This window comes from Rattus norvegicus, chromosome 8 (genome assembly GCF_021556685.1).
Source record: "Rattus norvegicus strain SHRSP/BbbUtx chromosome 8, alternate assembly SHRSP_T2T, whole genome shotgun sequence".
Taxonomy (NCBI): domain Eukaryota; kingdom Metazoa; phylum Chordata; class Mammalia; order Rodentia; family Muridae; genus Rattus; species Rattus norvegicus.
In genome coordinates this window covers 50,949,507-50,972,369 of record NC_141541.1, presented here as the reverse complement: position 1 = coordinate 50,972,369, position 22,863 = coordinate 50,949,507, and the positions used below count along the sequence as shown (strand labels likewise).

General features: G+C 49.7%; 1 protein-coding gene across 4 annotated transcripts in view; it reads left to right on the top strand.

Moving 5' to 3' along the window:
• Positions 1-22,863, top strand: part of Grik4 (glutamate ionotropic receptor kainate type subunit 4) — a 432,817-nt gene that overhangs the window by 63,498 nt on the left and 346,456 nt on the right. Inside the window, exon 1 of one of the 4 annotated variants that reach the window (XM_087560411.1) lies at positions 20,921-21,139. The gene's annotated coding sequence lies outside the window, so the exon portion shown is untranslated. 4 annotated transcript variants of the gene reach the window in all.

The following is a 22,863-nucleotide window of genomic DNA, read 5'->3' as shown; positions in this document are numbered from 1 at the left end:
CCCGGTCCCAGGAGCAGCTGGGGGACCAGAGCGAGCTGTCAGTGACCTGTCGTGGGTCCGATCTTTCATCCATCAGCTTAATCAGACCCTGTCTGCCCTGACAGGAATACAGATGTGATGCTTCTTTCTCACTCCGTCCGAAATTGCTTTGTAATAACAGTAGGAGTTAGAGAGGCATTTTTATTGATTAAACAATCGAGACGATTTGTCTTTACAAAACCAAAAATACAGAGGTGTCTCTTTCTCTCTCCATACGCATTACACATGCCTATGCATTAGAAGCGATCGTCTCTGCTTGTCATCAAGCTGACATTTATGACGGACTGTTTTATAAGGCCAAGCTGTGATGGCGTAATGGGAACCCGAGTGGAAAGGAGGCTACTGTGTAATGACATTGATGACAATCAGGACCAAGAGGCCCCCTGGGCTGTGACCACAGGCAGGTGAAGGAGTGCCCACTGGGAGTCGTGTTGATATGAAGAAGGTTTCTTGTGGAGAGGAAGATGAGCTTTGGATCTACAGGCTCAGGGTTTGAGTCTAGCTGTGCTCCTCCTTGGAGAGAAGTATCTTAAGACTTTGGCATCGCATATAGGGATAATGACAACTAACGAGGTGGCAGATGTGCAGTGTCCTGTCCAGTGTCATTCAGGAGTGGTTGTTACACTGCGATCTCTCCTGATGTACAGAGTTTCAAGGAGCTATAGGTGCATTAAGATGCTTGGACCCGTCATGTGCAGTGCGCAAGCCAGGAGCTCTTGGGAATTGATTATCAGGTCCAGGTCATCTGTCCGGTGTGCCTAGCCTGACTGGGCAGCGGGTGGCATGTATGTCTAGTAATGTGACATCAGACATGCTGGATGACCGTCGTGGATACTGCTCAGATATGAGGCTGGGAAGTCTGTGGGGTGGCCCAGGCACCGGGAGGCCAGACGGCTGCCTTTGCAATTATGTGGGCAGACCAGGGCCTTGTTGGACAAGGTTGCTGCTGCTAGAGAAACCAGCTGCACTCCTGAGAGATCTTTCTAATTCCATCCTGATCAGGGTAATTGTTCCCGCCCAGCAGGGTTCAGTATGAAAACCGCTGTCAGTCACTTGGATGCTGGGATTTGCCAAAGTGTGTTCATGAATTCCATTTGTCACCCCAGACAGCAGGCTGCAGCACAGACAGAGGTGGGAGGTGTGGGTGTGCATATTCAGGAGGGTGGGCAGCGGTGGGGGGGTGGTAGGTGAGGCACTGGGGTGCTTTTATCTGCTGTGGATGGTAAGCTCTTGGGGACACTTGGAATCAGGAAGGAGGTGAAATGCCTCCCAACCTTCAGGTTTTGCAGGGTTTGGGGGCCGGAGTCTGTGGGGAGAAGATCTTCCTGGAATGTGATGTTCTTGGGCTTAGAATGCGAGGTGAGGTGGTCACCTGACCAGCATAGATTTGGTACCTCCTGGGAATGAGTGTAGAGACAGGTCACACAGGTCACACAGGTCACACAGGGAGTTATCCCGTAAGGACTTCTTGGGACGAAGTAAGTGCAGGTTTAGCACAAGGTCTTTCCATGATATTGTATGATTTTTCCAGGAGAATCTATTTCTCTTCATTCCAGATAGAGAGGGCAATGCCACGGCAAAGAAATGATCTCATCACATCTGGTGAGTTGAACCAGTGTGTTTATTGGGTTGGGTTAGGGTTAGAGTTAGAGTGAAGAGTTACTTAGAGGAGTGTGGGTGACTCTGGCAACTGTCCCATTCCAACCTGCTGAACAGCTCACAAAAGCTGCATCCTCAGAGTCCCCTATCCTTTCCATCCCTAGTATATTTTGCCTTCATCTCCTCCCTGTGCAAATGTGGACAAAATTAGATGCTGTTCAGAGTGGAACAGGAAGGACTGGCTGGAGCCTCAGGGGACAGTCTGATAAAGTCCCTCTTCTATGAGGGGATGTTGTGAAGGATTCATTTGGGTAAGCAGATCGCCTTGATTTCAAGAGGACAACAGCCGTGATAGCAGGATTTCAGGACATTGGGTTATCTTGAGGCATATATCAGAGGACAGGCAGATAGATGCCTTGATTGGAACCGCCTGGCCTTATGGGAAAGAGAGGATTCCACTAGGAAGCCGGCCTGCCAGGAGGTCACCAGCATAAGCCAAGGAGCAAGGATGCTGAGAGGGGGGCCTGCATGCATTGGAAGGTAGGACAGGGTTACTTGGACCAGATGATTCTTCTCGGGGGACCTGATGGTTCGTGTAGGGTGTTTGACAGCATTCGGATCCCTTAAGCCCCTAGTTGGAATAAAAAAAATATATTTCTCTAGGCTTACTAGTTGTCTCATGGGTGGCAGAGTTGTCCCCATTTGAGAGCTGTTGTAGGTGACAGGGAGAAGAGTGAAATATTGGCCAAGTTAAGTCTGGGAGGGGGAGCCTTGATCTACAGTTAAGACACCTGGAACTTCGTTCTGGAAATAATAGGTGAACCTTTTGTGAGAAAGCAGTTGATATGAGAGGCAGCATCGGAAGACCTTTGGAAGGAAGGGAGCACACAAGTCAAGTGTATGGTGCAGCCCAACTGGTCTAACTGGAGACAGTTGCTAACGAACTTGTAATGGGCCCAAGATTAACCCCCTACTTGGAGATCCTTGCGGCTCACATTTCCCCAGGTGTGGGAATCCACAGGGAGGCTTTGAAAACACAACATGCCAGCCTCCACCTCAAGTTTGTAGGGGTCTGTATTAGTCCCTTACTCATTTGCAAGACAGGGTAAGTAACAGGGAGACACATGGGAAGGAAGGAACTCGTACTTTGGGTCATGGTATCAGAGTGGTTTTGGTCCACCATGCAGGGGAAGGCATGGTGGTGGAAACGGCTACATCCATAGGAGAAGGAGCACGAGGCAGTGGCTGGCTCACAGGGCAGCAGCAGGAGAACCCAGGGGCAGGTGCTATTCCTCAAAAGCCTTTCCCTTGTGACCTACTTCTGCCCACTAAGCACTACCTCTTTTTTTTTTTTTTTAATAAAGATGTATCTGCCAGAGAGGACATCAGATCCCATTACAGATGGTTGTGAGCCACCATGTGGTTGCTGGGGATTGAACTCATGACCTCTTGAAGAGCAGACAGTCCTCTTAATAACTACTGAGCCATTCCCTCCGGCCCCCTAAGCTTAAAGGCTCCATACCCTTTGTGCTGGCTAGTTTTATATCAACCTGACACAAGCTAAAATCACCTGAGAGTCAGGGAATCTCAATTAAGAAAATGCCTCTGCATAACTGGGCTCTCGGCATGCCTGTGAGGCATTTTCTTAATTAGAGATTAACGGGGAGGGCCCGGCCCATTGTGGATGGTCCTGAGTTCTATAAAGAAAACAGGCCAAGCAAGCCATGAGGAGCAAGCCAGTAAGAGGCACCCCTCCATAGCCTCTACATCAGCTCCTGCCTTCAGGTTCCTGCCCTGTTTGAGTTCTTGGCCCAACTTCCTTCAGTAATGAACAGTGATCCAAAAGTGTAAGCCAAATAAACTCCTGCCCAACTTGCTTTTGGGTCACAGTGTTTCATCGCAGCAATAGAAACCCTGACTAAGTCACCCTTCAAAATGTTATCGGAAGCTGGGGACCAAGTATTCCAAACACGAACCTGTGGGAGACATTTCAGATTTGAACCATAGCGGAGGGAGTCCCAAGATCAGGGTCAGAGACTCCTGGCAGCTCAGCCTCTGGGACCTTTGTGATGTTTGGTCCTGGGGTCTCACACAAGCACTGGGACCTCTTGAATTAAGACCAAGCCCTGGAGAAGGTCAGGGCTCGGGATGTTTGATGGGAGCAAAGACACTGAACCCTTGCCTTAGGAAGCACTCTGTGTTTGTGCTTCCAGCCTCCAGAGAGGGTACACAATTCAAACCATAATCCCTGGGCACCCCCTTGCCTGTGTAGCTACTAAACAATGGCTCTGTCCTGGGCAAGGAACAGGCACACCTGCCATCTTTTGATATATATTTAAAAGGTATTGATGGCCCGAAAGGCCAGAAGGGCACTGAGGGTCCTGCCTGGGCAGGTGACATTTTCACATATAAAGGCTTCTTTATGGCTTCACTTTTAGAAGTCCAGAGCAAAGGTTGGATGACCCACTCCCCTGGGACCAAGAACCGAAGGTCAGAGTTTCGGGGCGATGCAATCAAAGAGAGGCGGGGGCAACATGCGGTGCTTTAGTGAATGTGCCCCATGATGCTTCTAGGACTCTGATGTGACCAAGGTTGAGCTGGAGGAGGGGGCCCACCTCAGTGCTCGTGTCTTCCATGAAGAACGACAGAGCTTTCCACTTCTGTGCTCATCCCAAACTGGGGCTAGAGTCGGAGCCTGAGTCCCAGCAGCCCTAACAAGCCAGGATTGGCCATGTCAATAGGACATAACAACAAAAAGATTAACCTGTGTGACCACATTGGGACAAGGATCAAAGACGTCCAGTGACTGTCCCTTTCCCCACATCCCCCACCCCAAATCTATCGTCAGGGTCCTGACTTGAATTTCAGGTTTGAATAGAGGACCAGAAATATACCTCAGGCTGAAGCAGTCCTGGTCCTGGTGTGGACCCGCCAGTCATCATTATTTGGGCTCGAGTCTCTCCAGTAAGATGTTCTGACAGGTTGTCGAAGTGTGCAACATCTCTTCTCCGGAGAAAGCTCCCACTCTGGCTGGCCCCGGCTTCATTTAGCCTTGTTCCTTTCCCAGCATGAGTTCTAGAGGGAAATGCAAGCGTCTCGGGGATCCACTGTAACCGGACGTTTGGCTACTTTATGGGTCCCTTTTCTAGTACCCTTCTCCACCCGTATCCCACCCTTCCAACCCTACAACAGTAGGTAGGAGAGTAAGAAGACTAGAGGGGAGAGAGGGCGTCAATATCATTAGATTACTTCCTGCTGACTAGGGGTTATCTAGTTTCTTGGGGGGCAAGTTTGATCTTTACTGTCAGGATATCCAATTTCTTTTTTTTTTAATCCTTTTGCAGAGGATCACTTGACAAAAGACAATAAACTGTAACAATAGCCACCAGTAACTAGTAACTAGTAGCTTGCAGCCTCTCTGGGGGCACTAGCATTTATAAACCCTTTCAGGAGTCTCCAGAATTCCAAATGTCACACACTGCAAAAACTATCTACGGCTAGCAGAATCAGCCCCCTGCTAGGGTAGGAGGCATATCATAGTCAGCGACTGTGGACAGGGCAGCCCCATATCCCACACTTGCGATTAAAAGAAAAACAAATTCTTACAACATTTTTTTTAAAAAAAGAAACAGGAGCTCTTGCTACAGTTCATTATTTCAATAATCTGACGGCCGAAGAGAGGGACACAAATGTCTCTGTGGAGTGTCTTTATTCCATCCAGGATAATTGTGTGACCATCAGTCTAAAACTCTTCTGTAACCCCCCAAAGATGCAGAAATTTCTCCACCAGTAAGCAATGCAGGTCTTTCTCAGGGAACACGGCGAGGGGTAGCATGGAATCCAAGTAAGACCAAGTGGCCACAGTGTAGGTTCCAGAAGGTAAGCCATGGGGTCCTTAGGAAATGGGAAGGAAGAACTGAGAGAAGCACCCATTCAATGTAAATGCTTACAAGGCCATTGCAGTGGACTCTGGGTTTCCACTTCAGGACACAGTGCCTAGCAGAGCAGAGATCAGTTAGGACGCTGGCACAGAATGAAGTCTTGCTCCTTTTCCAGAGCGTATCATGAAAGGAAGAAAGGTCCACTTCCATAGGGGTCCCTGGCTCCTGTGAGGACAATCACTCTTGGAAGCACCTGCATCCCTGTTGGGGCATCCCAGCTGTGGACTCCCTGTGGACGTGCACTCAGTTTCCAGGATAGGACGTCTTCATTTCCGAAGGATCCATAACTGATTCTCAGTCTTGACATGTTAACATAAAGTTTTCCAGTCCCCAAAGCCTCTCTGACAAGTTCTTAATGACCTGTGAAATATTTAAAGAAGCTAAAAGCAGCTTTGAGGAAGCAGGCAGCTCGTCCTTCTGTGGAGGGAAGGCTTTGCATGAAAACAGCCCTCCTCCTCCCCCAAGGTGGGGTTTTTCTAAAGAGATCCACCTGCGTCCCTGGTGCTCTGTGACCTGGGCAGGCACCAGTGGGTTGTCCTGACATTTTTTTTATTTCCTAGGACACTGATACACATCTGCTCAAATTAATTACTCTTCCTGTTGCTCTCTCCTGACTCATTTGGAGAGAAGGGGAGCCCTTGGGCTGATGGGACTGTAGCAAGAGGAGGAAGTGTGGCCATGCATTTGCATCTGTTAGTTCACCAAGACAGAAGCACCAGCCGTATGTCTGAGAGCATCAGTCTAAGGGAGCAGACACCAGAGTTTTGTGGGACAAAGGCAAAGACGGGGAGAGGAGAAAGCAGGGCTCATCTAGACGGCTCAAGGAGACTCTCCAGGAGTGGTTGCTGGAGCACACAGGGAATGAATGCACCATGATCCCTTCCAACACACATTTAACTTAGATCCTTTATGACTGGCGTGATTGCCACAGCAAGCAAACATCAAGAGCTGCAGTGGATGTGAGACTGGGCTGTAGCCAGGCTTGGGAGGTGGGGTCAGAGGTCACCTCAAGATCTCAAGGGAGGAGTTGAACAATCAAAGCAGAGACTATCGATCTAGGCATCACGATACTTTTCTTTCATTTGTAACCATACTGCCTACTATGGTGACTTGCCTCAGTTTCCCCCTCTACTCTAAGAAGAAGTAATAATTTAAACTCTGAATATACTACCACTTGGCAACTGTGGTGGTTTGAATGTGCTTGGCCCAGGGAGTGGCACTATTATAGAGGTATGGCCTTGTTGGAGTAGGTGTGGCCTTGTTGGAGTGGGTGTGGCCTTGGAGTGGGTGTGGCCTTGGAGTGGGTGTGGCCTTGGAGTGGGTGTGGCTTTGTTGGAGTGGGTGTGTTACTTTAAGACCCTCTGCCTAGCTGCTTGGACGCCAGTCTTCTAGCAGCCTTCAGTTGAAGGTTTAGAACTCTCAGGTCCTCCTGCACCATGAACACTGAACACTGCCATGCTCCAGCTTTGATGATAATGGACTGAATCTCTGAACCTGTAAGCCAGCCCCAATTAAATGTCCTTTTAAGAGTTGCCTTGGTCATGGTGTCTGCTCACAGCAGTAAAACCCTAACTAAGACAGCAACAAACTGAAGAAGGGAGGTAGCCACATATTGGCTAAGCCGAGTAAATGCTTTAACCTCTCAACATCTTAACCTACATGCACTGCGGAGGCTACCATATCCATCTCAGTGGCTGCTGAGAGAGTCGGCCACACAGGTAAGGCCTTTGTGTGGTGCCAGGCATTTAGTGAGTATTGTACACAGAGAGAGTCATACAGGGGCCCTGTAGCAGGAGCAGCCTTCAAAGGGCTGGAGACCCCAGTGACAACAGAGTCACCATTGAGTCATCAGTTGGCAAGCCTCTGATTTCCAAATCAGAGGAGTGAGCCAAGGAGATGGTCTTGCTCGCTCGCTCGCTCACTCACTCACTCACTCACTCACTCAAACATTGAACAGAGACTCAACTCCATGCCAACAGCTGTGCTTAGCCTGGATATGGGGCAGTGAGCAAGTTGACATGACACCAGCGGGTGGCACTTACGTGCCAAGTGTATGAGGCACCAGTAGGGCTCTTCTGGGGCTACAGAACCAGACCTCCAGGCCGAGTGCTCTTTGGAAAACAGGTACGTTGGTTGTGCCACATGGGAGAAAGCTTTACACTAATTCTTTTGGAAGACGGAGCCTACAGCTACAAGAACCCATTAGGTCTAGGCTGAGGCCTGCAGGCTAATTTCATCATCCCCAGGACAGACAAACAGGAAGCAGAGGCAGGCAAATATGAAGCTCTGGGGCAGGGTTAGACCATGAGAGAGAAAGAAGCCAAAAGGAATTCCTTGTATTATTATGAATGTGTACTTGGTCTGCATCCTGAGTTCCTGGCTTACATCTCCTGAAATCTCCTCAATTTCCAGTAGTAAGCGTCTTCCAAGTTGCTAATGAGTTGACCAATGGAGTCAACCCTTGGGTAGCTTGAGGATGGGGGATGTCATCTGAAGCACCAGGGCAGGACCAGAGGGCTGGGAAATCCAAGTCTACCTCCACCCTCAGAAGGATGCTATGATTTGAGCGTCGGCTGCCCAGTCCCAGAGCTCATATTGAAATGATGGTGTTAAGGGGTGACATATTTGCCACAGGGACACTGTCCTCACGAATAGATTAAGGCTATGTATTATCATGGACTCCTTAGTGTCACTTTCTTCTCCTATCTTACTTTTGTGCGCTCCCAGTGTGTCATCTTCTGCCACGTTACCATGCAGGAAAAAAAAAAAAAGTCATTCAACAGATGTGGCCCTTTGGTCACGGACTCCTCAGAACCGTGAGCTCAACAGGCACTTCTTGTTTATAACCAGCCTAGCCCTTAAGTAGATCAGAATAGTGAGTTGAGGACACTAAACCACAAGGGAGACACTATTTACATTCTGATGACAGACAATGGGAGCAGGTCCCTAAAGACTCGCCCCAGTTCCAAACTCAGTCACAGGGTTTGCTGGCTCCTCTCACGTGGACTAACGATGCCTTTACAGTTCCAGGCACTTCTAGGAAGGCTGTCTGGTGCTTGTAGACAAACACATCCACACTAACACTCTGCCTCTTGTTCACAGTGAGTTGTCCCCGGCTTCCCAGCCTGTGGCACGCCAGGATTTCCCTGTCTGGGTTGGGTTAGGTGTTCGCCTGTTCGGATTTTTCTACCCTGCTTTCCACTCTGCTGCTGCCCACCCATCCTTGAAGTCTCGGGCTATTCTCACAGAAAGGTTTTCCCACCCCTTCGTATCTTTATCTCTCCTGCTTGTGAGTTTCTGTCATGGCCTTGGTACATTTTCTCTCCTCTCCTCTCCTCTCCTCTCCTCTCCTCTCCTCTCCTCTCCTCTCCTCTCCTCTCCTCTCCTCTCCTCTCCTCTCCTCCCCTCCCCTCCCCTCCCCTCTCCTCTCCTCCCCTCCCCTCCCCTCCCCTCCCCTCTCCTTTCTCTCCTCCCCTCTCCCCTCCCCCCTCTCCTCCCCTCCCCTCCCCTCTCCTCTCCTCTCCTCTGCTCTCCTCTCCTCTCCCTCTCCTCTCCTCTCCTCTCTTCTCCTCTCCTCTCCTCTCCTCTCCTCTGCTCTCCTCTCTTCTCTACCCCTCTGGACTGGAAGTTCCATAATGGTTGAACTTCTATATCTCATCCAACACTTTCTCCCCGAGTCACTGTTAGGGGTGCATAGCAGGGAGAGGCCATCTGCTGCCTGCCTCATTATTCAGAAAGAAGGATATTTTGACCACCGGTACCCACCGTATTCTCTGCCACACTTGATACTCCAGCCATACTGGCCTGTGGTATTATGACTTGTAGAACATTCCTTAGTCTTTCTCATGGAAGATGCAATTCAGTGTGCCACTCTTTACTCTCACTGGAAGCTTCCAGCCCGTCCCATGAGCATTGATGGCCCTGTTCTCACCCTCCATAGCCCTTAGCAGGCTGTGCTGCATCTCCTTCCCAGATTTTGAGCTCCCTGTACCACAGGATAAGGGAACCCTGTCATCGGCCCAACAATTCTTTGCTACACCGGGTTTCTTGGCCTAATATTTTCAGATGCCTACTGTGTGTTCAACATGGCGTTAAACGTGGTTCTCAACCTTCCCAACGCTGCAGCCCTTTAATACAGTTGTGGTGACCCCTGGCCGTAAAATTGTTCCATTGCTACTTCATAACTGTAATTTTGCTACTTTTATGAATCATAACATAACTGTCTGAAATGGGATCACGACCCACCCACAGGTTTTAGAACCATTGTAACATTGGGGGTCAAAAGCTCAGACATTGTCTCTAGTTGTAGGTCCTGGGAAGGGACAGGCCTGTTAATCAGGAAACACAAGAGAAAGGTGGCAGGCCTGGGGAGAAGAAGGCTGTGAGGGCGTAGTGAATTCTGCCTGGGAGGTAGGAAGTGGGGGGTTCTGCAGCAGCTTGTGGGGTCAGTGGTCAGAGGGAAGGCAGAGTAGGATTTCAGCCAGAGGGGGCGTTTCAGAGAGAAAAGACAGATAGCCATGTAATTTGTACCTCTATATCTGACACGGATGTAGGCTCATTTGAAAGATTCAGAGAAGGAGCTGGATTGGGGGAGGATATGTGGGGGAGAGGAGGGATGAGAGAGAGAGAGAGAGAGAGAGAGAGAGAGAGGACTCCATCAGCCTGACTCACACCCCATTCTTTTCTCACCTTGAGGGATGGGGTTCCAGCCTCCCTGATTTAGGGGCTCACAGCGCTGGAGGCATTGAAGTCTCATGCCATGCCAACTCTGTTAGCTTTGCTTCCCACAGTGTCCCTTCACCTTGACGGTGGACCTCCCACTCCTGGGGTTCTGTCTACCTGTGCTCCTTACCTTCGGGGTGATCAGGGCTCCTTCAGTGTACTGGTGAAGATGCTTCCCACGGTGATGCTTCTGCCTCGGAGCTCTAGGGACCAGAGAGTGAGCGAGTGGTGTCTACGAAGCTCGTGTCTGTGCGAGGCTCCACACATGCCTTTCCCTTTCTTGGCCGCTCTACCTAACAGGTGTCACCTGCCCTGTTCTGTCCCTCGATCCCTTCCTCCTTCCATGGAGCACAGCACCGGGAGGCAGCTGAGTCTCAGTAGACGCAAAGGCGATGTCTTTACTGCTTCCTTTTAAACAACAAAAGTCAAATTGCTTCCCAGGCTTCCTTGGCGGCTGATGCCAGTGTGTTTACATTAAGGCATCTGCAGGGTCCCCCAGGTTGTGGCTGCCGGTGTTTTCTGTTTATTTGTTGCTCTTCTCACTTTGTCGAATTTCCCAGTACAGTGAAGTCTTCGGATTTGTTTTTTTTTTTTTCTAGAAAGGTGTGTGTGTGTGTGTGTGGTGTTGGGGGAAGGGAACCAGTTCCTGGATGAGCCCCTTAGCCAGGCTGCAGCCCAATTAGAACGCTGCTCAGCTCTGAGGAACCGGAACGCCTGCCAACGGAGACTCCTGTTCAAGCCCTAATTACGGCTTGACGGAATGAATAAAGACTGGTGTTTTCTGCGTTTTACTTACAGAGTTGCTGATGCGGTGAACGCAGGGAAGAAATGATTTTTCCTTCGAGAGATTAAAAGCTAAGTGTGTCAGTGACCCAACGGAGCCGCTGTCTCAGCGACACCGTCCCTCCTCCGCTGGCCTGCACATTTGAACTGGTCTGGAGACAGAAGGAAGGCTCCTGGGGCCCTTTCTATACTCCCTGCTTTATTAGAGTCAGGGTGGGGGACGCCCTGACCATTTGGTCCAGCTGGTTAAAAAGACACGAGCATTTATTGAGCACTTGCTGTTTACCGGATCAAACTCATATCCTCAGTGACATCAGGACGCGGCTGACTTGCCCAGTGGTGCAGTGTGGCTGACAGTTGGTAAGTAAGTTGTCCAAGCTTACGTAGCTGACGAGTGGCAGGAACACAGTCCGACTTCTGATGCTACGTCAGAGCTGTCTTTGGAAGCCCTGGGACACCTTAGAGTCCTGCTTGGTCTGCCCAAGCCTGGAGGATGCGACCAGATATTTGCTTTAACGAGTAACGGCATGGAGAATGTGGTCATTGGCTTCTGCTGCACAACAAACCACCCATGAACTTAGTGGTGTAGAAACACACTCGGTTGTTTTGCATGACCTGAGTTAGTGAAAGGGCTCTTGTGGTCTAGCCTGGACTGCCCTCCCTATGTCCTCCTCCCACTTCCTCTGGCCTCCCTCTTCTTCCTAGCTATCACCATTCTAGTTTTATGTCTTTCTCTTTTTCCTTTTGAGATGGGGCTTCTTCTCTGTATAGCCCTGGCTGGCTTGCAACTCACTCTGTAGACCAGGCTGGCCTAGAACTTGGAAATCTGCCTGCCTCTGCCTCCCGAATGCTGGGATTCAAGGCATGTGCTGCTGCCAGCCAGACCACCACCTGGTGTCTTATGATTGTTTAAAATTTGTAACCCAGTGATTTTTAAAAAAAATTAATTTTTATTTTATATGTATGGTATTTTTCCTGCACATATGCCCACGGGTGCATACCCACATACACATCTATCTCTATCTATCTATCTATCTATCTATCTATCTATCTATCTATCTATCTATCTATTCCTCTCTTGTTCATACCTGGTGTCTGTGGGGGACAGAAGAGAGTGTCAGACACTCTGCAATTGGAGTTGCTTTGGTGAGGGTTATTTCAGGGGCTTAGGCCCATTACTAGTGACTCTACTTCTAAAAAATAGTCTTCTCCTCTCTGAAAGGGCATTACCCCAGTGCAGAATTACACCTATCCCCTGTATTCCACATCTGCGGATATCTGGGGGGGGGGGTCAAAGAGGTCCCATACCCAGATCCAAGGATGGGCTGATAGGCCCCGGTGCTGTGGGGGAAACTCAGAAGCTCCACCCGTGTTGGAAGACTGTACACCAGAGGTCATGGCCCTCCTCAGAAGGCCATTCACGATGTCTCATTCTGTGAGCCAGGGCTGGCGTAGCCTCTATCTGCACAGGTAGTCACGAACCTGCTCCAGGGAGATGGCTCAGGTAGTTTGAGGCCTTTGCTTTTTGTTTGTTTTGTAACCCACAGAGAATAGAAAACAACCTTCCTTCGGCAGTTGCCCCGAGTTCCCATCACCAGATGTTACCTTTCATAATTCTTATGTCCCAAGACTGGCCGCTTTGGATGCCTGGGAGATGCTGTGTGGAGTTGATGGTAGGGAAGGACCCTGCTTCAGGGATAGCTTCATAGCTAAAGCAGGGGCAGCTTGGACCCATGACCTTTTTTTTTCCCCAGGATCACAGTGTTCAGGCTTCTCTGCCTAGACCTACTATGGTTCCTCCACCACCTAGGCAGTACCTATCAGAGAGCTGTAGGCTTTTGTAGTCATTTTGAAGCCCAGGCCTGCGATGGAGACTGACCAGCTTGCTGGCTCCAGCTCAGGTTCTACATTCCCACCTCTCTAACAGATCTTGAAAGCAGGTACTCCTAGACTCAGGGTTTGTATCAACCTGACCCAGGAAGCTTGCTCTGGGTGGTCTTGGGTTGTGGGCCCTCAGGTCTCCAACCTAGGCGGCCCCAGATCCAGCTCCTATGAGAAGAGAGAAGAGGGCTAGGTACTCTAGCCACCTGGGACCTCTGAGTGCCCCCCACTCCCCGTGTACCCCCTTAAGGGATGTGTCCTTGAAGCAGGCTGGACACAGCACTTTGGAACCTTAGCCTAGGGCCCAGGACCCAAAAGATAGGGCTATTCACCTATCAACTACTTTTAGGTCCTCATCACTGAAGTCTTGAGCAGGGCCTGACTCAGGAGTCGTGTCCCAGCAGTGACCTTGCCCTCTGACCTCTGTGTAGAGATCAGGACCACCTGGGAAAGGTTCGGGGCTGTGGTGGTACTGGCAACTCTGACTCAGATGTGAGGGGGAGAAATGAGCCCCTTACCGTGGAGGCCTCGTTTGCCCTCAGATAAAGTTCTAAACATGGCGCTATTCCCCAGTGGGAGCTGTGGTCCCCGCCTGCCAGCCTTTCAGTGCTGCTGACTCTGGCGGCACTGTCAGTCTTTATAGTCTCATTACATCAAGAAGTAAAAAGAGTAAAAAGTCTTTATGAGTTTTTTTTTTCTCCCAAATTAAACAAATGTTACTCTCAGCTTTGTTGCCTGTGTGGCGGCTTTCTAGAAGGAGTGCCTCGGGCGAACCCAGGGCACGTGGGGTTCCCCAGTCTCAGGGCCACCTGGAAAGGCCACCTGCTCCTCACTCTGCCCCTTGATCAAATCCTGGCTTTGTTCCTGAGTTCAGAGCTGCAGAAGAAAGATCTCGTTCAGCAATGGGGAGGCAAGGTTTTGGGGCTGCCCCCACCCCAGAGACTCCAGGGGCTCTGAGTGCTCAGACGTTCTGAGTTGCCGGCAGTGTTGTCTAGACAGTGAAATAAAGGAGGCTGTGCCTGGCTTCTGAGCTTCAATGAGGTCAGTGACCCTTACAAATCCAAGAGCTCTTGAGACCCAGTCCAGCCCCTTCAATTTAGACAAAAGAAAGTGAGCCCAGATAGGGAGAGTGACTTGAATCCTATCACACCATGGAATAGTGGCTTCTTCTTGTTTAAAGATAGAAACTTCATGTTCCAAGGGAGGGGGACAATAGCTAGCAGGGGGTGGGGTGGGGTGGGGTGGGAGCGTGATTCTCCTGTTTCTCATTCGCAAGGAGCATGACTCTTGTTTGTAGCTTTTTTTGTTCATTGTGTGTGTGTGTGTGTGTGTGTGTGTGTGTGTGTGTGTTTAAAGTTGGACTCACTCCCAGAAATACAGGGGCCAAAATGATAGCAAAATAAATAAGGAATAAACAGGCTCCCTCTGTGTGGGCCTATGGGGGAGCAGAAAGTAAAACGTGGCTGAGTTTGGGGGTAAAACTGACTCAGACTCAAAGGTGAGCAAAGTGAAGCCCTATGTCTAGGCATTCCTTGTCTGGCTTATGTGGAAGACAGGAAAAGAACAGCGCTCACGCTAAAAAGCTGTGGAGAGCAAAACTGGTTTGTCTTCTGGTACCATGAGCTTGGGGCTTGTCCTTGTCTTTGAACCCGGGACTTGGAGGATTGAAACCTTCAGGGCTGGGCTGTTGAGCTTTGCCTCCATTCGCTTCCTTTGTCATTGGTTTGTTCTTTCTACGAGGCTGGTTGATGTGTTTGCTGCTTTTCTTATTGGCGTGACCAAATGCCTGACAAGGAGCAACCTCAGGAGAGAAGGAAGGAAGGGCTTATTTTGGTTTTTAGTTCAAGGGAATATTGTCATCATGAGAAAGGCATGATGGGTAAGAGCATGGGGTAGCTGGTCACATGGTCTCTCCAGTCAGGAACCATGGGTCGGACTAGAAGTGGGGCCATAAGAAGCCATAGTTTACATTGCCTAGAACCAGTGTCTCTTAGTCAATAAACAACATACAGGATGTGATTAGTACCAGAGGCTGCTTGAAGGCTCAGCGTTCAGTTCAGGATTATTAGGTTCTGGGAATGCATATTTGGCAGTATGGGGACCCACTTGAAAAGGAAGACAGTGGCTTAGCATCACACAGATTTTCCCATAAGTCTTTTGAGTTGACCATTGGTGGTTCATTTTACAGATGTGTAAACCGGCTCCGAGAAGTAAAAGAGTGAGGGTCTGGGCAGGTGACTCAGGGGTGGCTGAGTGCTTGCTCAAACCTGAGAACCTGAGTTCAAAGCCCCTGCAGCTGCATGAAAAGCCAAGCATGGCAGTGCACATGTAGGATCCCAGCATTGGGGGGTAGAAAGAGGCAGATCCTGAGAGCTCACTAGCCAGCCAGTCTAGCCAAAGCAATGAGCTTCTAGTTGTGTGAGAGACCCTGACAGGAGGCAATGAGACAGTGAGGCATACAGCCACCAAGGAAGGTACCTGATGCCTCTGAATGGCACATATGCTAGAACACTTTAATACACACACATGCACAAACACGTGGGAGAGAGAATGAACGAACCTTATGGTTAACAGAGAGGCTGGTGAACCTAGGGCTATCCAATCCAGAGCCCCTAGTCTTGATCGAAGAGATGGTGACATAGGGGTGCCATTGCCCTTTTAAACCAACCACATTGTTGTTAGGATCCTCCTGACACTAAAATGTAGCCACTGTGCTTAATGCTGGCTCTTACAATTGAGGCCTGAAAATAGACAAGGGAGGCTTGAAGGCTGGCACTGGCTTCCCCAGGGAATCTGTGGGGCTGAGATCACTGGCAGATAGGGTGAGACCTGCTGGCAGATGTGCCCCCTGCAGAAGTGCTTTGTTTGTTTTTGCTTGGAAATGACCGATTCCCAGCCATGCCGGGGGCCCACTCTGCCCCCTGTCACACACCTGAGAGGCACTGCTGGTGTTTTGGCTGAGAGCATGTTTCTGTCCATCTCTCCTCAGTGCTGCATAGTGACATCAGGGTGCTTGCTTGTAATTGGCCGTTTTGGGCTCTTTCCACCATGGAGATTAGTAGACACCGCATGCCAGGTCTTTGTATGTAATTTAGCTGGCTTGTTTTCCGAGGTCCAGTTTGCCCACATGCGGTTGCCTATGGGCGTGCTGTCTGCTGCCCTTCTAAAGGTCTCTTCGATTCGTCTGAGCCATGTTCACCTAGGCTGGCTTATTTAATTCAATTTCATCTACTTCCCATGACACTGACCTTGTCACACAGATAAAGAAACTCATGCTGATGGGTTGAACACAGAGTGTGGGTTCGAAAATGAGCCCTTTGCCTTTTGATAGGTTGGCTCCTGGGTTTTCAGGTGAGTGGAAATCACCCTCCAGGATATACTAGTAATAGCTAAAAGGTTTTCTTTCATTTGTTTGTTTTGATTTTGTGTGTGTGTGTGTGTGTGTGTGTGTTCTATGTACATGCCAAAAGTCAACCTTAAGTGCCATTCCTCACATGTTGTCTACCTTGTTTTTTTTCTGAGAGAGCCTCTCTGTGGCCTGGAACTTCTTAAGTTGGCTAAGCTGGGTGGTCAGGGATCTACTTGACTCTTCCTTCCAAACACTGAGGTTATCAGTCCTTGCTACCAGGCCAGGCCTGCTCTTTTTTGTTTTGTTTTGTTGTTTTAAATTAGCAGGGGGTTGGGGAATCGAACTCAGGACCTCATGCTTGTGTGGCAAGCGCTTTACTGACTGAGCCATCTCCGGAGCCCCAATCAGAGATGCTTCTGTTGGCATTTAAGTAAAGGCCAGGCTTGATGCTGAGTGCTCTGTGTGATGTTTGCCCAGGGCATTCCTGTAGAATTGGGCCCCAGGGTCCGCAGTGTAGATGGTGGGTAGCCACGGCTTGCTGGTGCTGCCCTAGAGCACACGTACAGTAGACGGAACTCAAGGTACCACCGTTCACCTGGGTGAGAGAAGGCAAGCTGGTTGCTGAGTTGGTTACATAGTGAGATGAACGGGCAGCTTTCAGCCCATACTGAGCTTGTGTACGGAACTGAGGGCTCATAGTAAGACAGGAGGTGGTTCCTTCAAGCAGAGGGAACTGTGACTTAAAGACAGAGAAGGACTTTGCACAATTAATTTTTGCCCCCTCCCTCCCTCCCACTTCTTTCTCTTCCTCCTCCTCCGTCCCCCATCTTTCTTTGAGACCTTGTCTGGAACAGTTGACCTCTCGTATAGCCAGGGATAATCTTGAACTTCTGATCCTTCTCACCTCCTTCTCTTGAGTGCTATGATTACAGGCATGCAGCACTGTGCCCAGCTTGAGAGAATTTCACAAGAAAAGGGACGATATGGGGAGGTGATTTGCAGAAAGAGCTCCTCTCCCAGACAGGGACCTTGGTGTCCACTAGCCTGTAACTCAGAGCTAAAGAAAATACAGTTGAGATCTGGATCAAGTCAGTGTGGTGGTGCATGCTGTAATCCCAGCACTCAGGAGAGGGACGAGAGTTTAAAGGCAGTCTGAGCCACATAGCCAGACCTTGTCTCAAAGAACCAAGTAGCCCAGATGAGAGGTCAGAGTGTAGCATCAGGGAGTGGTCCCTAGGTTTGTCTTATATCAGAATCAGTATTAATAATGAGGGAGTGTTAATAAGAAGAAGCGAGTTTGCACAGCAAGTTCTGGGCTAGCCTAGGTTTAAACAGAGAAAGCCTGTTTCAACAAACAAACAAAAACAAACTAGAAGTCAACATATATGGCCAGACCTTGTCTAGACTGAATTGGGGTGTCCATGTGTGGGACCCTGAAGATGCAAATATAAACCATTTACAAGTGGCACTGATGATCAGCCACGTTTGGGGACCCCTGGAGTAGTTGGATATTGTGTTTGTTGGGGAGGGCTGCTGAACTTGCAATGCATATTGAATGAGGAATGGAATCAACACTCATTCATGGCACAAAGTGGGAAGATCACACACCTGAACAAGGCTGGCCTTACTGCTTGAATGTCACAGGCTACACAAAGCAGCATTAGGTTCTGTGACAAAACCTCTCTGAGCCTCATTTCCTTCATGAACAAGACAGATAATGCTTATAGCAGAATGTCTTTCAGGCTACCCAAGAGAACCATAGATCTTGGGCCTTGTAGGTTCTCCACCATACACTGGAATCCATGGCTTTTCTAGAAAGTTTCAGTGCTGGGGTGGAACCCAAGGTCTTCCACATGCTCTCCCAGGGAGGGTCTAGCTAGAGAACTTCATCTAACACTCCCAGTCAGTCCTTGCCTTCAGCCTGTAGTACAAGAGATGTAAGAAATCCCTCTCTGATTTCCTTGTGCCTCGCTCTGGGGGATACTGAGGTGAGGGAGACCTCATCACTAGTCTTCATCCTCAGAGAACTTAGCTTGATTCGAGGAGGGAGGTGTGAAAAGGAGGCTTTTTGTGATGGAACGCCAAGGTTCACTAGGCACAGGGAGGCCCTGAGCAACTTACTCTCTCTGGGCCCTGGTGAGTGAGGGTGTGGTCTCATGGAAGGAAACCTTCTAGAGTGGGCTTCACAGGAGCTAGTGGGATTTCATAGAGCGAATGGAGCTCTGCAAGTAGACAAGACAGTAATGGCCTTAGGGAATGTGGGGGGCCGTGGTGAGGGCTGAGGGGAGAATGTGAAGGTCAGAGTGAGGGTGTGCACGGGTGAAGCATGTGTCCGGGAATTGCTTTGTCCCCATTGAATCTCCACAGCTGGGTCCTGTGGAGCCCTTCCTTTTTTCTCTCCTCCTGGGGAAAGGCGCACATCAGGACAGATGCCTGAAGGTTCATCTGCTTGGTGCTTGATTTATCCTTCAAACCTCCAGTAACTGATTTCCAGTGTCATAAAATATTAAATACATCCATATATTGAATATCACATTTTGATACGTTTTCACGCCTCGTTTGCCACTGAAGTCAAGGACAGATTCACATTTTTCATGGCAAGGGGCCCAGATTTGTCTGCACCCTGTGTTTTATGGTCTATCCTCACCCACCCTTCCCCATAGACCACATTCCTCAGTGTCTCACTTGAGCAGCCACACTGACAGCACACTTGGCATGGACCGTGGCGGGCCCAGGGCAGAAAGGCCACATACATCATTCTGGGCAAGTTATTTACATAGTACTGTAAACATTTGAGGAAGGAAAAGGTCTCTGCCAGACAGTAACCAGGCAGGTCGCTGAGCTTTAGGGGAAGGGCTTGGTTGGTTTCCTGTAGGTCAGGTCATAATCCTCTCTTCCCACCCTTTCTGCCCCCACACGCTTATTGTTTAATGAGCACTTACTAAGGGGTCAGGTACCAAGCTAGGCACTGAGGACTTTAAGATGAAGAGTCATTGCCTTATCTATCCCCCGTTACCCTTCTCACAAAAGAGGAAATAGGCTGAATCCCCAGATGGTGAGGATGAAGACCAACAGGCAGTTGGGAAGACATTACAGAAGGACCCAACTCTTCATTGAGCCAGGGGCTATCTAGAGTATGCGTAGGCAGAAGGCATGGAGAGCTAGGCAGCCATAGTGTGGCAGGAGAGCAGGGGATACAGGACCCATTTCTAAGCCGGAGAGGCTTGGAATGGCAGTGATCAAAGGACTCACGGAGGGTCCTGGAGGAAGTTAAGTCAGGGAAGGAGGCAAGGGCCAGGCATGTATCGTTCTAGAAGCCACAGCATAAAGGACTTTTGACTGTACTCTACAGTTTGGCCTCTTAGGCATGGAGGCAGCACTGTACAGGCGAGCGTGGCTGTGGGCAGGTAAGACAGAGGCAGGGGCAGTGTGGCTGGTTGAGCAACAGGATTTGAGTGGTAAAGGGTAGTAGATGAGATCTAGAATCCAGGAGAAGAGCGTGGGTGTGAGATCGGAGACTCACGTGGGTAGAGAGGCAGCCAAGACTGTGGGCTCAGATGACGACAATCACAGTCCTCAGAAGGGCGGAAGGCACGTGGCAGGAAAAGAGCTGGGAAACGCAGACTTTCATGGACAGAGCTGAGGAAGCAACCCAAGAAGCCAACTGATGAATAACCAGAGAGCTAGAAGGCAAACTACAACCAAGTACATGCCAGTCACCAGGGACAGTCCAGGGGAGGGAAGAGGTGGCACAGAGGAAGTTCTGAGAGGAGTCACTTCAGTAGGAATAGTCTGTGCCTCACAAGGGGCAACTGACAGGGGATTTGAGAGGAGTAGTTTTCTCCAAGTGTTGGGGGTGGGGCCTGGGGCCCAAAGGCAGCTGCAGGAGGTTTCGGAGTATGGAGGATCAAGGTCAAAGTGGGATTCTAGAAGCTTCTTTCTGGAATGGATGTGCAAGGTCAGAGTAAGGAAGAAGCTGAGGATAGGGGAGCAAGAGAGAAAACTACTACAGCATGCTTCCAGCCCATAATGCAGCAATGGGCTTAGCAAAGGAGACAGCTAGTAGGCAGGTTAAGGGAATTAGCTAGTTAGGGCTCAAAGCCACCAGGCTAAGGGGGTACATGATAGGTCTCTAGGGCCAGCCCTACCTGGCACACTTCTGGGAGTCTATACGTTCTAGGTCCTGAGTTTGAATGTGTATGTCCGTGCATGTGTGCCCCTGTGTGTGTGTGTGTGTGTGTGTGTGTGTGTGTATGTTTGTGCGCGCACTTTCCAGGATAAATGTTGTACAAAGTCACACACTAGGCTGCCCTTCCTCCTTCTAAGGAGTGACCTTGGTCATGACGCTTGCTGAGATTCTAGAACTTACTCCTTGTTGTGAAGAAAGGAGCTACTGCCTAAGTTATGAAGGTCAGGAAGTTCTGCACAGTGGTGAGGCACCTAGAGGGAATTTGGCAGTGCTCCTGACACCCACTAAGACCAGTGTCTTCCTAGACCCAGGAGGTGTACACAGAAGCTGGTCCCGTTGCCATTGGCCCTGCCCTGAGTCCCCAGCCTTAGCCCTCTGGAAGCCCCAGTGTGTGCTGACCTTGGATGCTCCCATCTCAAGGTTGGAGAGCCTGGCTGGCTGGTAGCCTGTGGACAAGGAAGTGACCTGCCAGCAGGAGCTTTTTCGTTTCTTTCTTCTTCAATTTCGGGCCACGCTGCAGCCCACTGGCAGGGGGATTATTGAATCTGATTTGCTGAAGTACAATAGCAGATTGATTTTGTAGCCACAAGCATCTGTGACAAATTCCTAGTGAAGTTTGGACGGCCCAATTGCGAGGTAATGACATTTTAATTGTGTGTCATATTTAGTCTGGCTGCATTTAGAAGCCTGGGGTGGAGGGCCAACCTTTGAGTGCTCTTGGCTGCTCCAGATCCTGCTCCCTGCCTCCAGTCATGTTTATCCCCTGTCTAGGCTCCCTGCTAAGAGATCTTGGTCAGGACAGTTGGGGTGAAGTTCAAGATAGCTTGAAGCTTACACGGGCCTGAGATGGGTCCGTCTTTCTGAGTCCGTGTGTACCTGTCCTTGCCCTTTTCTCCCCACGCTTCACATGGTTCTTGCTCTGTATTCTGGCATTCTACTGTATGCCTGCCCCTCTTCTCTGGTCAGTTTCCTCTCTTTTCTACTTCCACCAAACAGCTTTGTGATTTGGGGCAAGTCACGTACCCTCTCTGAAGCATAGACTCTTCACGATGAAGGAGGTACACCCATTAGCATGAATGCAGCACCTCCTTAGCACGGCTCCCCTCTCCTCCCACCAGTCTTCTCTCCCACCCTTGGCTTCCGGTTCTATTTTGATGACTCAATAGAATCAGGTGGCCCCACTGGGTGCCCAGAGCAGGAATTTCCCCTTGTATAATAGTAGCGGGGGCCCAGGTTTGCCTTTTATGATTCTGGAATCTTTCAAAGGAGATGGAATTAGTATGGAACTTTCTCCCCTCCCCCAGAATGGCTATGTAATTGAAGAAAACATGAATGTTAATGATGCATTTAGCATTTGGAAGTTAGAGGGGTGATTAATATGTTGTAAGTTGTATATTAACACCTTCACAGTGGCGTAATGAAGACAAAATACACTCGCTCCGAGACAAGATTCTTTGTTTCTTGTGTGCAGGCGCCTGGTTGCCAACCCAGGAGCATGTGGTGGGGCTGTGTGTGTGTGGCAGGCAGAAGGCAGTGGAGGAACAGTTTTCTGGCACTGTGGTCCCCGATGGAGAATGTGTGTTCACCTATCTGGGCAAGATGGAGGAGAGAGAGAGCACAGTGGGGATATATGTGACTTGCAGAAGAATCAGGAGTCAGGAGGGCGGGCACATGGTCAACCAGAACCACCATGCCCAGAAGATACTGTGACATGTTCCCTGTATTCTGTGGTTCTGGGTCTTTATCAATGACTGGGGCTGGAGGGGGTGAAGGGAGAATGGGGAGGGCAGGCACACTGTAGGACCTTGAGCTTCAGGGGACTCTGGAGAAAGGCTCAGGATTTGCCCGTGGGCACTGGTCAAGTCTTCTCCCTGCCTAGGTATCCTTGAGATAACTGTGCTTATGTCATAGGCCTAGGCTAAGTTCACTGATGCTGGGACATTTGTCTGTCTGACTCTAGCTTCATGTCTGTGAACCTCAAGGTCTCAGCCCATCACAGTAGGAAGAATCTGAAAAAAGCATCAGGTCTAAATCTGGTCATTGTCATTGAAACTGGGGCCAGGGAATGGCAGGGTTTGTACTGACAGCCAGAAGTTGAGCCAGGAGTGGCTCACTCATATTTGCTCCTTCTTAGCCCTCAGATTGGGGTGCTGGGACTTCAGGACCATGGCTCCTTGACTTAGTGGCTTCCTGGACTCAGGTATCCAGGTTGTCGCAGAGGACTTCACCCCAAGAGTTCCAAAGTGTGGAAGAACAGATAAAGTGTGGTCAGATTCAAATCTTCATTCTAACTCTCTAGGCCAGTGGCTTTCGACCTTCCTAATGGTGCAACCCTTTACACAGCTTCTCATGTTGTGGTG